The sequence below is a fragment of the Leptonychotes weddellii genome, chromosome 10, assembly GCF_054177405.1.
Source record: "Leptonychotes weddellii isolate Sample4059 chromosome 10, ASM5417740v2, whole genome shotgun sequence".
NCBI lineage: Eukaryota > Metazoa > Chordata > Mammalia > Carnivora > Phocidae > Leptonychotes > Leptonychotes weddellii.
The window spans coordinates 41,812,492-41,825,968 of NC_138378.1; positions in this window are offsets into that span (position 1 = coordinate 41,812,492).

Here is a 13,477-nt window from a genome sequence, read left to right on the forward strand (position 1 = left end):
TTCTTCATGCCCTCCTTCCAGCTAAACTGTGTGCTCCCTTTCTTTAGCATTCCTGAATGCTACCCAGAAACTTTCCCCTCCCACCTTCTGCTTCTACATCACAGACCTCCCCGCCCTGGGCGGCTGTGCCAGGTGCTCCTCATTACAACTCTCCTCCATCTCGCAATTTGCATGTCTGTACCTTTCCCACCTTTCTCAGCACTGTGCCCACACCACCCACCACTTGCCCTCTTCATTTCTCCCACCCCGTCCCTTCCCTTCATCTCATCCATCACATGTACTTATTTTATTCCTCACTGAATGTATGTAAACATACTAATATGCGTATATACATATACATGTATACACATAGGTGGTGATTACATATTTATTTTGTTTACTTCTCTTCCCTCTATCTACTCCATAGAGTGGGAAACATGTCCATGTTATTTACTTATGCTTAGATGTAGGGCACAATGACCAGCACATTTTAGGCTCAGGATAAATAGCACTTGTCTGAATGAGTAATGACTTCTCTTCTTCTCAGCCTGTTTTGGCTCCTACCTTTTCAAATAGTTGAGCTTAAAACCCTAGCTCAAGTTCCAACATTAAAAAAAATAATAATAATTCTATTATTTTTGTTTTTCTTCTAGACACATATGTTTCTCAAAGGATTTGTAAGCTCTCTGAAGGCTACAACCAAGTTTTATATCCCTATTACAATATTTTATGCACAGGAAGAAATCACAAACATCTATGGAGTGATTATTTTCTGTCGAGGAAAAGATTCGTTTTCATTTTTCTTTTTCTTTTGTTATTCAAGTGTAGCTAACACACAAGATTACAGTAGTCTTAGGTGTATAGCATAATGATTAGACAATTCTATATGTTATGCTATGTTTACTACCAGTGTAGCTACCATCTGTCACCATACATTATTACAGTACCATTGACTATGTTCCCTATGCTGTACCTTTCATCCCCATGGCTTATTCAGTCCATTCCTGGAAGCCTGTACCTCCCTCTCCCCTTCCCCCATTTTGCCCATCCCCCCAAGTCCCTCCTCTCCGGCAGCCATCACATAGCTCTCTGTGTTTGAGTCTGTTTCTGCTTTTTGTTTGTTTACTTCTTTGTTTTGTTTTTTTAGATTTCCCATATGAGTGAAATCATATGGTATTTGTCTTTCTATGTCTGACTTGTTTCATTTAGCATAATAGCCTCTAGGTATATCCATGATTTGGGGAATGACAAGATTTTATTGTTTTTTATAGCTGAATAAAATTCCATTGTATGTATATATCACATCTTTATCTATTCATCTATCAGTGGACACTTGAGTTGCTTCCCTATCTTGACTATTATAAATGATGCTGCAATAAACAGAAGAGTACATGTATCTTTTCTAATTAGTGTTTTCATTCTCTTTGGGTAAATACCAAGTAGCGGAATTACTGGATCGTATGGTAATTCTATTTTTAATTTTTAGAAGAATCTCCATACTGTTTCCCACAGTGGCTGCACCAGTTTGCATTCCCACCAACAGTGCATGAGGGTTCAGCTTGGGACTGTTTTTAATAGTAAATGCCTCATACCACTGCAAACTCTTATCTAATTTTTTCAGAAATTAAATTTGCGATGGTGTTAGTAGACTTCAGAATATAATGCCTCCAGGAGCCACAAACATACAGGAAGAATTTTAAAAGGTACTGAATCTAGACCTCTGAGGACTTCTGCTTTATTGAATTCTTAGAATATTCCTGGGTCCTCAGCCTGCCCTCCCCCAGCAGTCCTTCATTTCATTGCAAACAGATGAACACATGGAACGAGCAAAATCTGGAGGTGAGCTGCCTGGTGTCTTCATTGTGGACAGGTGCAGGCAAAGAGCTAGGCCTGGGCCCCAGCAAGGTCTGGTGCAGACCCTCCTCAGCCCCGTCCTAGTGCTGACTCTTGGCCCTCGCTGTGCTCTCTCTGGGCCACAGGTTCCTCCTTTCTGCTGTTGAGGATGAAAACCACCTCCAGTGACATGTCTCAGAACCTGTCCAGGAGAAGATGTTTAATGGTTTTCTCAGCTACATTTTACAGTATTTATAAATTGCTTACCTTCCATCCTTTGGTATCCACTTACCAATTGTCCAAGTCCTAGGACCCTCCCAGTGATGAGAAGAGTTGCTGAGGCCTTGGATGCTAACAGATCCTGGGAGACTCTCGTGGGGATCCAGGTGGCAGAGAAAGATGTTGCTGGCAATACCCAAACTGAAGAATGGGATGTGAAGGAAGAGGCAGCATAGGAAGTCCCATTCAATCAGAGACAGATGGTCACATTGGCAGAGGGGGACCAGTTAGCTTACTGAGCTCTCAACAGCCACCTTGGATACAAGATTCCATTTCACTTAGCAACTGGCATGAATTTAAAGATCCACTGATTGGTATGTATCAATCTGTAAGACTTGTTTTGCAGCCAATGTCCTGAGATGCACATGCGTGTACACACACACACACACACACACCATGCACCCACCCACCCTTACCTTCCCCCAGCCCCACACCACGCACCCACCCACCCTTACCTGCCCCCAGCCCCTTTCCACACAGCCCTCCATCTACCCCTCTGTCCTAAACTAGCTCTTAATAGATTTTACTCATAGTAAAATAAAACTCTTAAAAGGTCAAACTTTCTTTGCTTTCCTTTTTTTTTTTTTTTTTTGATCTGGGGTGAAAAGATATCATCTCCTTGAATGATACGGTGTACACTCTACCTAGTAAAATAAACAGAACCAGAAATGTGTCTCCTTGTGCTATTCTTTCATCAACATTTAGGGACTGACATGGTTTTAATAAGAGCAAGGTTCTGAGGAGTCAGACAGGCTTCAGTTTAAATCTTCTGATGCTCATGACATTGGACAAATTGCTTAAATGTCATTAAGCTTTAATTTCTCCACCTGTAAATCAAGCATAATTCATAGTGCCTAGTGCCTAATGAAACAAGGCATTTAGCACAACGCTAGGCACATAGGATGAGCCCAAGCAATCATTACTACTCTTCGCCCTGTTTTCATGATTGCTATGACCTCTCAGTTCCCCTTCCCTCCCAAAGTGAGGATAAAAGCCATATCTTAGAGTTAGAGGACACAGTCTGGATGACGCAGTCAGTGTCACTCTGAATCCCTGGATCTGGCCCATGGACACCCAGGATGGACAGTGGAACCAGGAGGATGGGTGGGAAGTGTCGAGAACTTGTTACAGAGAAAATGGATGTTGCCGTTTATGCTGTTGTCAGCAATTATACTGCTATTAACATTGCTGCCCAGACCTAGTTGGCCAGGGAATTGTTATGAAGATCTATAGCCCGAAAAACTTGAAGCTTATGAGGACATAGGATCATCTTCAAGAATCTATACGTCAAGGTCATACAAAACTTGTGGACTAATCTTCAGTTTTAATTTAAAATTACTGTGTCAGCACTTCATTATTTAGATGAGCTATAGGAACATGTGCTTGTCTTGTTGGGAGAGAAAAGAAGGTGAGTCTGAAGATAACCAACTACAGAATGTTTTAAATGGTAATGTTGCAGACACTCTGTGACCACTCCCCCTTCCCAATCCATAAGCCCTACTTTCTAATCCTCCTTCCAATGCTTAGGCTAGAGATGGTCATGTTGTCCAATTCTAGCCAACGGAATATAAAAACACTGCACGGTGAGCGACCTGGACGGTCCCTTCAAAAATGACAAGCTTAGGATCTGGTTCTGGTAAAAATAAGTAAATAAACAGGACAAAATATTAAAAACAGCCATTTGAAGGCACTGGGGAGTGACTGAAATCAGGCAGAAACTGCAGGGACTTAACCCTTTAAAGGAGGAAATTATTTGGATGAGATCTATGTTTATTCATATTTTCCCTGAACACACACTCAATTCACAGAGTGTGGGGTAACTAAAACACTTGCAGACAGTCCTAGTATCACTGACTAGAAGTGTCAAAGGATGGAGTTCAGGGTTTGCACAGCTGGAAATTAAGAGGGTAATCTTAGAAAACAGGAAGCCACAGGGAAGAGCCCCCAAGTCATCTAAATGTAAGCAACACTTAAAGTTTTGACTAACCCCCTGAAATACATGCATAAGGGAGAATCCAAGAAATCTGGTGGAAATTAACAGATGATGACAGAGGGCTGAGCGTGCATGTCTGCCACTGACCACCACAGGGAAGACAGAGTTTAAAGTTTAAGTCCCACCAAGTTAGGAAGGCTTGATAAACACGTGGGCTTTTCACTGAAATCCCCCCAAAAGCCACACCTTATGTGACTTTTATGTCCCAGAAAAAAAGGAATTTACTCTACAGTTAAGGGGAAAAACAATAAAAGATACATGCCTTAATAAAGCATAAAACCAAGTCTTCACGAATTCTATATAATCAACCAGGAATTTAACAGCCTGGTAGAACAAAAGTCAAATTCACAAAACAGAGGAAGATTATACAAACTAGAGCCTCCAAGGTGTGTCAAAGTCCACCATACAATTTAAAATACTAGACATTGAAAGAAATAGGAAAAAAATGACCCATAATTAAAAAAAAATTAGAAAGAGGTGTTGAAATGAATCAAGTAGTGTAATTAACAGATAAAGACTTTAAAGAAACTATTATAAGTACATTCAAAGAGCTAATGAAAAAGATATTCTTACTGAATAAATGATCTCAGCAAAGAAATGGGAACTGTAAAAAAAAATGGAAATTCTAATACCGAAAAGTACAATATCTGAAATGAAAACTTTACATTATGAACTTGAAAGCATATGGGAAACGGTAGGGAAATAGGTCAGTGAACTTATGAACTTGAATATAGCTCAGTAGAAATTAATAAGTCTGAAGAACAGAAAGATACTTAGTTTCAGAATGAATAAACAAAGCTTCAGTAGTATATAACTGGAGTCTTAGATGCAGAGAAGAGAATGTAACAACGAAGTATTTGATATTTCCCAAATTTCCAAAATTTTGTTAAGATTTTACAGGTCCAAGAATTTTAGTGAGCCCCCAGCACATAAGTACAGGCAAAACCATAACTACATTTCTTATAGTCAAATTGATGAAAAGCAACAATAAGGAGAATGTCTTAAAAGTAGCTAGAGAAAAAACAAACTGATCTCTTATCAGAAACAACGCAAACTAGAAGACAATGGGACGATATCTTTAAAGTACTAAAACAAACAAACAAAAAAGCCACTGTCAACACAAAATATTATGTCTGGATAAAATATTCTTCAAGGATGAAAGAGAAATAAACACATTTTCAGATAAAAGAAAACTAAGGTAATTCAGTGCTCGCAGATGTGCGCGGTACTGGTGCTAAAGGAAGCTCTCAGGTGATGGGAAATGACACCAGATGGAAATCCGGACCTCCAAAAAGAAACCAAAAACACCTAAAATGGTAAATATGTGAATAAGTATAAAAGATGACATTTACTCAGTTCTCTCAAAAACAACTGGCTCTTTAAAGCAAAAACTATGACATATCATAGGAATTACAAATTCTGTAAATATAAAATATGTGACAAAAATAATACAAAAGACAGGTTTAATGGAATTATACTGTTTCAAGTTCTTTGTTATTTTATACAAAGTGGTCCAGTATTAAGCCTAAACAAGTCGATTAGATATAATTTCTAAAGCAACAACTAAATAATACAAAGGGATTATCAGTAAACACCCAGTGAGAAGTCTGGCTCCCTGCCAAAATGTGTGTGACTTTCAGGCTTGACCACAGGTAATTGCAAAGACTTAGCTAACAGGTGTCATGGGGGAAGCTGCCCAGCCCCACAGTGGACTTGGGGCATGGCTAGTGCACAGCAGTCTCCAAAGGGAGGTACAGTCAGGACTCAGGGTCCCCGGGCTAGACGTGCTCCTTGCATATTTGCACTCCTCGCCCTGGGCATCTTTATTCTCAGGTCTCTTTACCTGTGGCCCTGGACAGAGATGTTTCCAGGCACCTCTGCTGAGGTTTCCGTACCGGTGGGGCTGAGGGCCAAGGGGAGCCTTGAAGACTTTTCCTCACTCTGACTCCGCCCACTCCTAGCCTTCCACCTCTCCACCTCTCCCCACCTCAGAACTCATAAAACTGCTGGAGCTTTTTGTTCAGGGCTTCATCCACACTGAGACCTCTTCCATGCCTGTGCTGATCCAGCTGACCCTTTAGCAGTACACTTTCCATGGGGAAAAAAATGAAAAAGAGGTTCAGCACTTTCTCTAGTTTTAGACTCTGGCTTACAGGGACTGTCTCATGAAGTGATTAAAGGCTTCATTGTTTCCTTCATTTTGGCTTATTGTTGTTTCAATCAGCTACTCCAACATCTGACAGTTTCTCTCTCTCTCTCTCTCTGTCTCTCTGCCTGGCTATCTCTCTCTCTTTCCAGCTCAACTGAGCTCCTGACCCTCAAAAGAAAAATAAAAATGCAATAGTAAAATATACTTAAAAACTTCTGTTAAGAGAATGGAAAGACAAGCCACATCCTGGGAGAAGATATTTGCAAAACAAATATCTGATAGAGGAATGCTATCCAAAATATACAGAGAACTTTTAAAACTCAACACTAAGACTACAAGCAACATTTTTAAAAATGGGCAAAAGACCTGAACATACACTTCATCAGAGAAGATATACAGATAGCAAATAAGCAAATGAAAAGATGTTCCACATCATGTCGTCAAGGAAATGTAAATTAAAGTAACAATGAGACAGCACCGCACAGCTATTAGAATGGCCAAAATCCAGAGCACTGACAACAGCAAGTGCAGGAGAGGATATGGAGCAACAAGAGCTCTTATTCATTGCTGGTGGGAATGTAAAATGATACAGTCACTTTGGAATCCAGTTTGGCAGTTTTTAACAAAGCATATTCTTATCGTATGGCCCCGTAAGCACATTCCTAGGTATTTACCCAAATGAGTTGAAAACTTATGTCCACACAAACACCTGCATGCAAAAGTTTGTATTTTATTGACAATTGCCAAAACTTGGAAGCAACCAAGATGTCCTAAGATAGGTGAATATGTAAACAAGATGGTGGTACATCTGGACAATAGAATAGGATTCAGTGCTAAAAAGAAATGAGCTATCAAGCCATGAAAAGACATGGAAGAACTTTAAATGCATATTGCTAAGCCAGTCTTGAAAATCTACATACTGTGTGATTTCATCTATAGGACATTTGAGAAAAAACAAAACTACAGAGACAGTGAAAGATCAGTGGTTGTCAGGGGTTCAGGGGCAGGGGGAGGGAGAGGGGGACAGGTAGAGCACAGGGAATTTTAGGGCAGTGATACTGTATTGATGGATACATGTCATTACACATTTTTCAAAGCCCATAGAATGCACAACGAAAAGAGTGAACTTTAATGTAAACTAGGGACTTTGGTTAACAATTATGTATCAATATTGGCTTATCAAGTGTACAAAGGTACCACACCAATGCAAAATGTTAATAATAGGGAAATTGTGGGGTTAAGTATTGAGAGATTATATGGGAACTCTTTGTACTTTCAGCTCAATTCTTCCATAACCCTAAAACTGCTCAGAAAAAAAAAAAAAGTCTAATAATTAAAAAAAAAAAGAATACTTGATCAACCTAAAATAAAACAAGAAAAGAGAAGAAGAAAGACAAACACACAGATAAGAGAGGCAGAAAACAAATAACAAAACGATAGGCCTCAACCCGATAAACTCGTATTCCATCAATATGAGTTTCTAGAACAGGCAAACCAAATCCATTGTGGTAGACAGCAGAAGGGTGCTTATCTCTGGGGTAAGAACAGACTGGAAGGGAGCTCAGGAAACGTGCCAGGTGGTGGCATGTTCTGTGTCTTGATTGGAGAGGCGATTATGCAGTGTATACGTTTTTCAAGGCTCATCAGATTGTATCACCGGGATTGGTACCTTTCTCTGTATATAAATTCTTAAGTAAATTCTTACTTCAATGTTTTAAAAAAGAAAAAAAAGGGACTGCCCTGGTGGGCCATGCCATACGCATGAGGATGAAAGTCACAGGCTGGTGATGAAGGACCAGAAAGATAGAAGGACACCGAGAGCAGAGCCAGAGCCCCCACCTCTGAACTCTGGCGATGGAGAGAAATAAGCATCATGTTAACCAGGCTTTATTACATGCAGGCAAATTCACGGCTAAATATTACAAGCTCACCTCACATACAAGTAGAACCAGAATCAAATGCTCAGACCAGATATTGATTCATTTACATTCATGTAAGAATTATTTATAATTCATATCTATTTTCCACAAATACATGTAAGCATTGAGATAAGTCCCCCAGGAGATGAATTTTTAGCAGGCTACAGCTGAACATCTCTCATGAACCTCATTTCCCCAGTAAACCTTTATTTATTTATTAATTTTCAGTTTGTTTTCTTGTTTGTTCAGCTAACCCATGAGTTGATTCCAGACCTTGTGGCTTCAAATTTTGAAATAACAAGGCCCAAATGAATTATCTTTTCCTATGCTCTAAAAGGATAAATGCCTCATGTTGAAGACCTTCAACATGCAGCTGAAGTTAACAAATAACATTTAATTTCAGCCACCAACCATTAAGCATCAAATCCAGTCTCTGTGAGCATTGAAGAAGTCATTCTGGGCATCTGGTCTCCTCTGTGCAATGGAAAAAAGCCTCTTAATGAAAGGCCATGACTTCACTGCCGACACTGGCTTCATTTCCAATGTGCATCTGCAGTAACCAAGAGCTTTTCTAAGGTTGTTTTTATTTATGAATTTTAATGACACAAAAGGCTGTTTCCATAGTAAAAAGCTGCTTCCCTAAAAATGCATGGTTTAAAGCCAAAGGGTAGGGTTTGACTTGACCATCTTGAAGAAGGAAATGTAGTCAGATGATTTGCAGGAGGGCAGCGAGTGGTAAAAGAAATAACCCAATAATGTGAATTTTAAAAGTCCATACTCTGTGTGGGAGAGAGGCAGGGAACAGACAGGGAGCCCCTTTCTTCATGATGTTATTGGATATTTTGATGGAGGTCAGCAAAATGAAGGGGATTAGTAATTCCTGTGCTGCCCTGGAGGGAGGTAGAGAGAGGATTGGTTGCCCAAGGGGTACCTCCCCAAGCTAAGCAAGAAGATACAGACAATGGAGAAAATTTGTACACTACCAGGCTAACTTTAGGGTCATTCACTTTTTATTTCCTCTGAACTAACGAAGTCCAACTCAGTCATGGCTCCCTGTTCCATAAAAAATACAGATCACGTGTAAACTTTTATTTCATCTATAACATCACTAAGCAGGAGTTTAAAATCAAGTTAATGGTGGTTTCCAGAGGGGAGGGGTGGGAATGGGGGAAATAGGTGAAGGGGATTAAGAGTACACTTAGCATGATGAGCACTGAGTAATGTCTAGAATTGATGAATCACTATATTGTACACCTGAAATGAATATAACACTGTGTGTTAAGTATAGTGGAATTAAAATAAAAAATAAATATAAAATACAAAATACAATCAATTTAATGAGGTATCATTTACGTACAATAAAATGTACCCATTTTACATGTATGGTTTGATGAGTTTTGACAAATACCAACACTCATGTAACCACCACCCAATCAAGACAGAATATTTTTCTCCATGAGGGTCCCTCAAGGTCCTTTGTGGTCAATCCTTACCCCCACTCTCATATAACCACTGATCTACTTTCTCAGACAATAGAATAGTGTTACCCAGTCTAGAATTTCACAGACATGGAATCATGCAAGGTGTGTATTCTTATGTCTGGTTTACTTTGCAAAATATAATACTTGTGAAATTCACCCATGTCACTGCATGTATCAAAAGATATCTTCTTTTCTTGATAAGGAATATCCCACTGTAAGGGTAAACCTCAATCTTTACCCATTCACCTGCTGAAGAATATCTGGATGGTTTTCAGGTCAACACACAAACATGTCAGCTTGTTCAAAACAGAATAGGGATGACCCTCTGGGGATCAATGGGGATGTGGTTGTGGGATCTGCAGGTGGGGTGCAGCTGCCACAATCTCTCTGGGGATGGCAGGCAGCTTTTGAGCAATTCCAGACCCAGGACCTGTGTGTGTGTGTGTATGTTTGTGTGTATGTATGTGTGTGTCTGTGTGTGTGTGTATGTCTGTGTGTGTTGGGGGTGTACATAAGCTTTAGTATGTTCATTTGGACATAAGATATTATTAAAACTACCCACCATTGCTTAATGCTTCACCTTTCCTATCTTGAACAGGTTGAGAGGACAACCAGTCTAACTTGTTGCTGGTTGGCACTCTTTGAATTGCACCTCCCCTCCACTTTAATGGGGGTCAGGGAAACTCAGTGATTAAGAATGACACTGCAAGATTCCACCCCTACTTCATTAGCTGGCAGCTGTGTGACCATGGGCAAGTTTGTCAACTTCCATATCTATAAAGTGAGAATAGTAATAGTGCCTGTTTCTCAATAAATACTACTTCCATATCTGGTAAGTAGTAAAAGCTAAATGATTGGTTTCCCATACATGACTTTAACAATATAACATATGAAATAACATATTCAGTTGGTCTTTAATTTAAAAAATATTTGCGACTTGGGGGACTTGGGTGGCTCAGTCGGTGAAGCATCCGACTTTTGATTTCAGCTCAGGACATGATCTCAGGGTCGTGGGATTGAGCCCCTTGTCAGGCTCCTTGCTCAGTGGGGAATCTGCTTGAGATTCTCTTTCTCTCCCTCTGCCCCTCCTCCCACATGCACTCTCTCTCTAAAAATAAGTAAAATCTTTAAAAAAGATATTGAATATTTGCTATTCAACTATGTGCAAAGCACTGTGTGAAGCATGATACAGACGCAGTCCCTGCCCTCTAGCACCTTATCATCTCTTAGGAATACATAGGCATGTAGCCTCTGAGCCAGCACTCGAGAAACTAAGTGATGAGGATTATAGCAATCCAGAAAGAGAACCCCTTCCTCAGGGCCCAGCTTCCTCCTGAGGAAATCGGACCATGAGCTGTGGAGGAAGGAAGGGGTGCCTCACCTGGGTGTAAGGACAGATGAGGATGCCATCTGTGCTCAGCCCACAGCCCTTAGGCTTTTCACCATGAGTGGGGTCAAATCCTATCTGCCTGTGTCCCTGTCCCTGTACCTGATGGCTTCCCCAGCCCCTCTGCCCACATGTTGGGCTGTCTGGAAGTGCCAGGAATTACTCATCACCAACCTTGGGAGCAGCCCTTTATCAATTATGGATGGGAATTGTTGTATAAACATCCTGGATCCCCTGTCCCACAGGTGGAATGATCTGTGTTTTGCAACATTTCCTAGAATTTCCAAGGTTACAAGACTCTATCACCATTTCTCGTACTTCCCAATAAAGTACTTGCTTTGGAATACTTGTCTCCAGTCCTGCTTCTGGGATCTAGAGTGGAAGGAGCTTGGAGGCCAGGCAGACATGATGGTGACAGTCCAGGGGAGCCATAGTGAAGGCCTGAGTATGGACAGCACCCTGAGCTGGACAGGGTCGGAAAGAGCAGAGTGTGGAGGGGCAGTTGATGGTCTCAGGCTGCTGGTGGGGGAGAGAGAGGTTACAGACATTAAAAGTGCAAACAGGACCACCCGGGAGTGGCGTTGGCTTACCTTGCCTGTTATATTGCTCCAATCCCCCTCATCAGTCAGGTTAGGTGTATTAAATGCATTTTTAACTTACAATATTTTCAACTTACAATGGCTCTAGTGGGACACAATCCTACTATAAGTCAAGGAAGATCTGTATATTACAAAAATCATTATCCACATAAGCCATCTTTCAATAGGGAAAAGAAGTATTTCCAATCATGCAAGGATGCAGCAAAAATCTATGCTTTGATGATGACCCCCTCAGAAAAAGACAAAAACCAAACAACAAAAACACTTGGTATTTAGCTCCACTCTCCTGAAATCCAAAAGCACTGGGAATTAGGGGAGGGGGAAACGGAGAAGAGGATCATGTAAAATTCATAGTATCTAAATAGGCATTGATAAAAAAAAATGTATAGAAATCGAACACTAAAATTCAGATGCAATCAAGGTGAGTGACGGTGTTGGGGGTTGGTGTTGTTTGAGAAGAAGAGAGAAGAAATCACCGTTCTTGTCATTTTTTTTTCAGGGAGAAGGACATAGTTATGAATTAACATAGATATTGATGGGGAAGTACAGGTTTAAGTATGTGAGGCAAAAATTAAGATGAAGTGTTTGAAGAATAAAAGCAGTTTTGGGGGGCGGAGCAAGATGGCGGAGGAGTAGGAGACCTGGATTTCATCTGGTCCCAGGAATTCGGCTGGATAGGGATCAAACCATTCTGAACACCTACGAACTCAACAGGAGATCAAAGAAAAGAATAGCAGCAACACTCTGAACAGAAAAGCAACCACTTTCTGGAAGGTAGGACATGCGGAGAAGTGAATCCAGGGCGATATTCGGGAGGATAGACAGCGGGGGAGGGGGCCTCCGTTGGCCGCTTCTGGCAAGTGATAGAGCAGCGGAGCACAAAATCGGAACTTTTAAAACTCTGCTCTGCTGAGGGACATCGCTCCAGTGGCTAAGCGGGGGGTGGAACCCTCGTGGGACAGTGTGGTCTCAGGACCCTCAGGGTCACAGAAAGACCGGCGGTGCCTGAGTGCAGCAGAGCTCCCAGGTATGGGAGCGGGGAAGCCGGCTGCAGAGACGGAGCCGAGGAGCAGGCTCTCTGCTCGGGGTTGCCATTAACCATGATCTGGGGCACAGTCGGGCCACTGCTTCTCCAGCAGAGACCCAAAAAGCAGCAGATCCGGGGAGACTCCCCATCCTCCCCCAGGAGGAGTGGCACGGGAGCACACCACAGGGATTTGCTGGGTTTGGAGACTCCACATGGGGTCAGGAGCCAGAGATAGAAATGCTCCGTCACAGGCCGGGTGAGCACAGAGTGTGGCTGGAGACCGGGGAGACGGGAGTGATTGACTGCTTTTCTCTGGGGGCTCACTGAGGAGCAGGGCTCTGAGTTCTTGGCTCCTCCGGGGAGGAGATTGGGAGGCCGCCATTTTCACTCTCGGCCTCCAAAGCTGTAGGGAAAGCTTGCAGGGAACAGAAGCTCCCGAGGGCAAACCTGAGCAGATTACTTAGCCTGGACCGAGCAAGGGCAGGGCAATTCCGCCTCTGGCAAAGACATTTGGGAACCACGGCAACAGGCACCTCCCCCAGAAGATCAGCGACAACAGCCAGCCAAGACCAAGTTTACCGATCAATGAGAACGGCAGAACTCCAGCACTAGGGGAATACTGCACATAGAATGCATGGCTTTTTTACCATGATTCTTTAGTCTTTCAAAGTTAATGTTTTTTTTAACTGTCCTTTTTTTTTTTTTTTTGAATTTTTCTTTTTCCCTTTTTCAGCCAACATCTTATCAATCCCTCTTTTAAAAAACATTTTTATTTTTCATTTTTAGAGTCATATTCTATCCCTTCATAGTAGTTACCCGTATTTTTGGCAT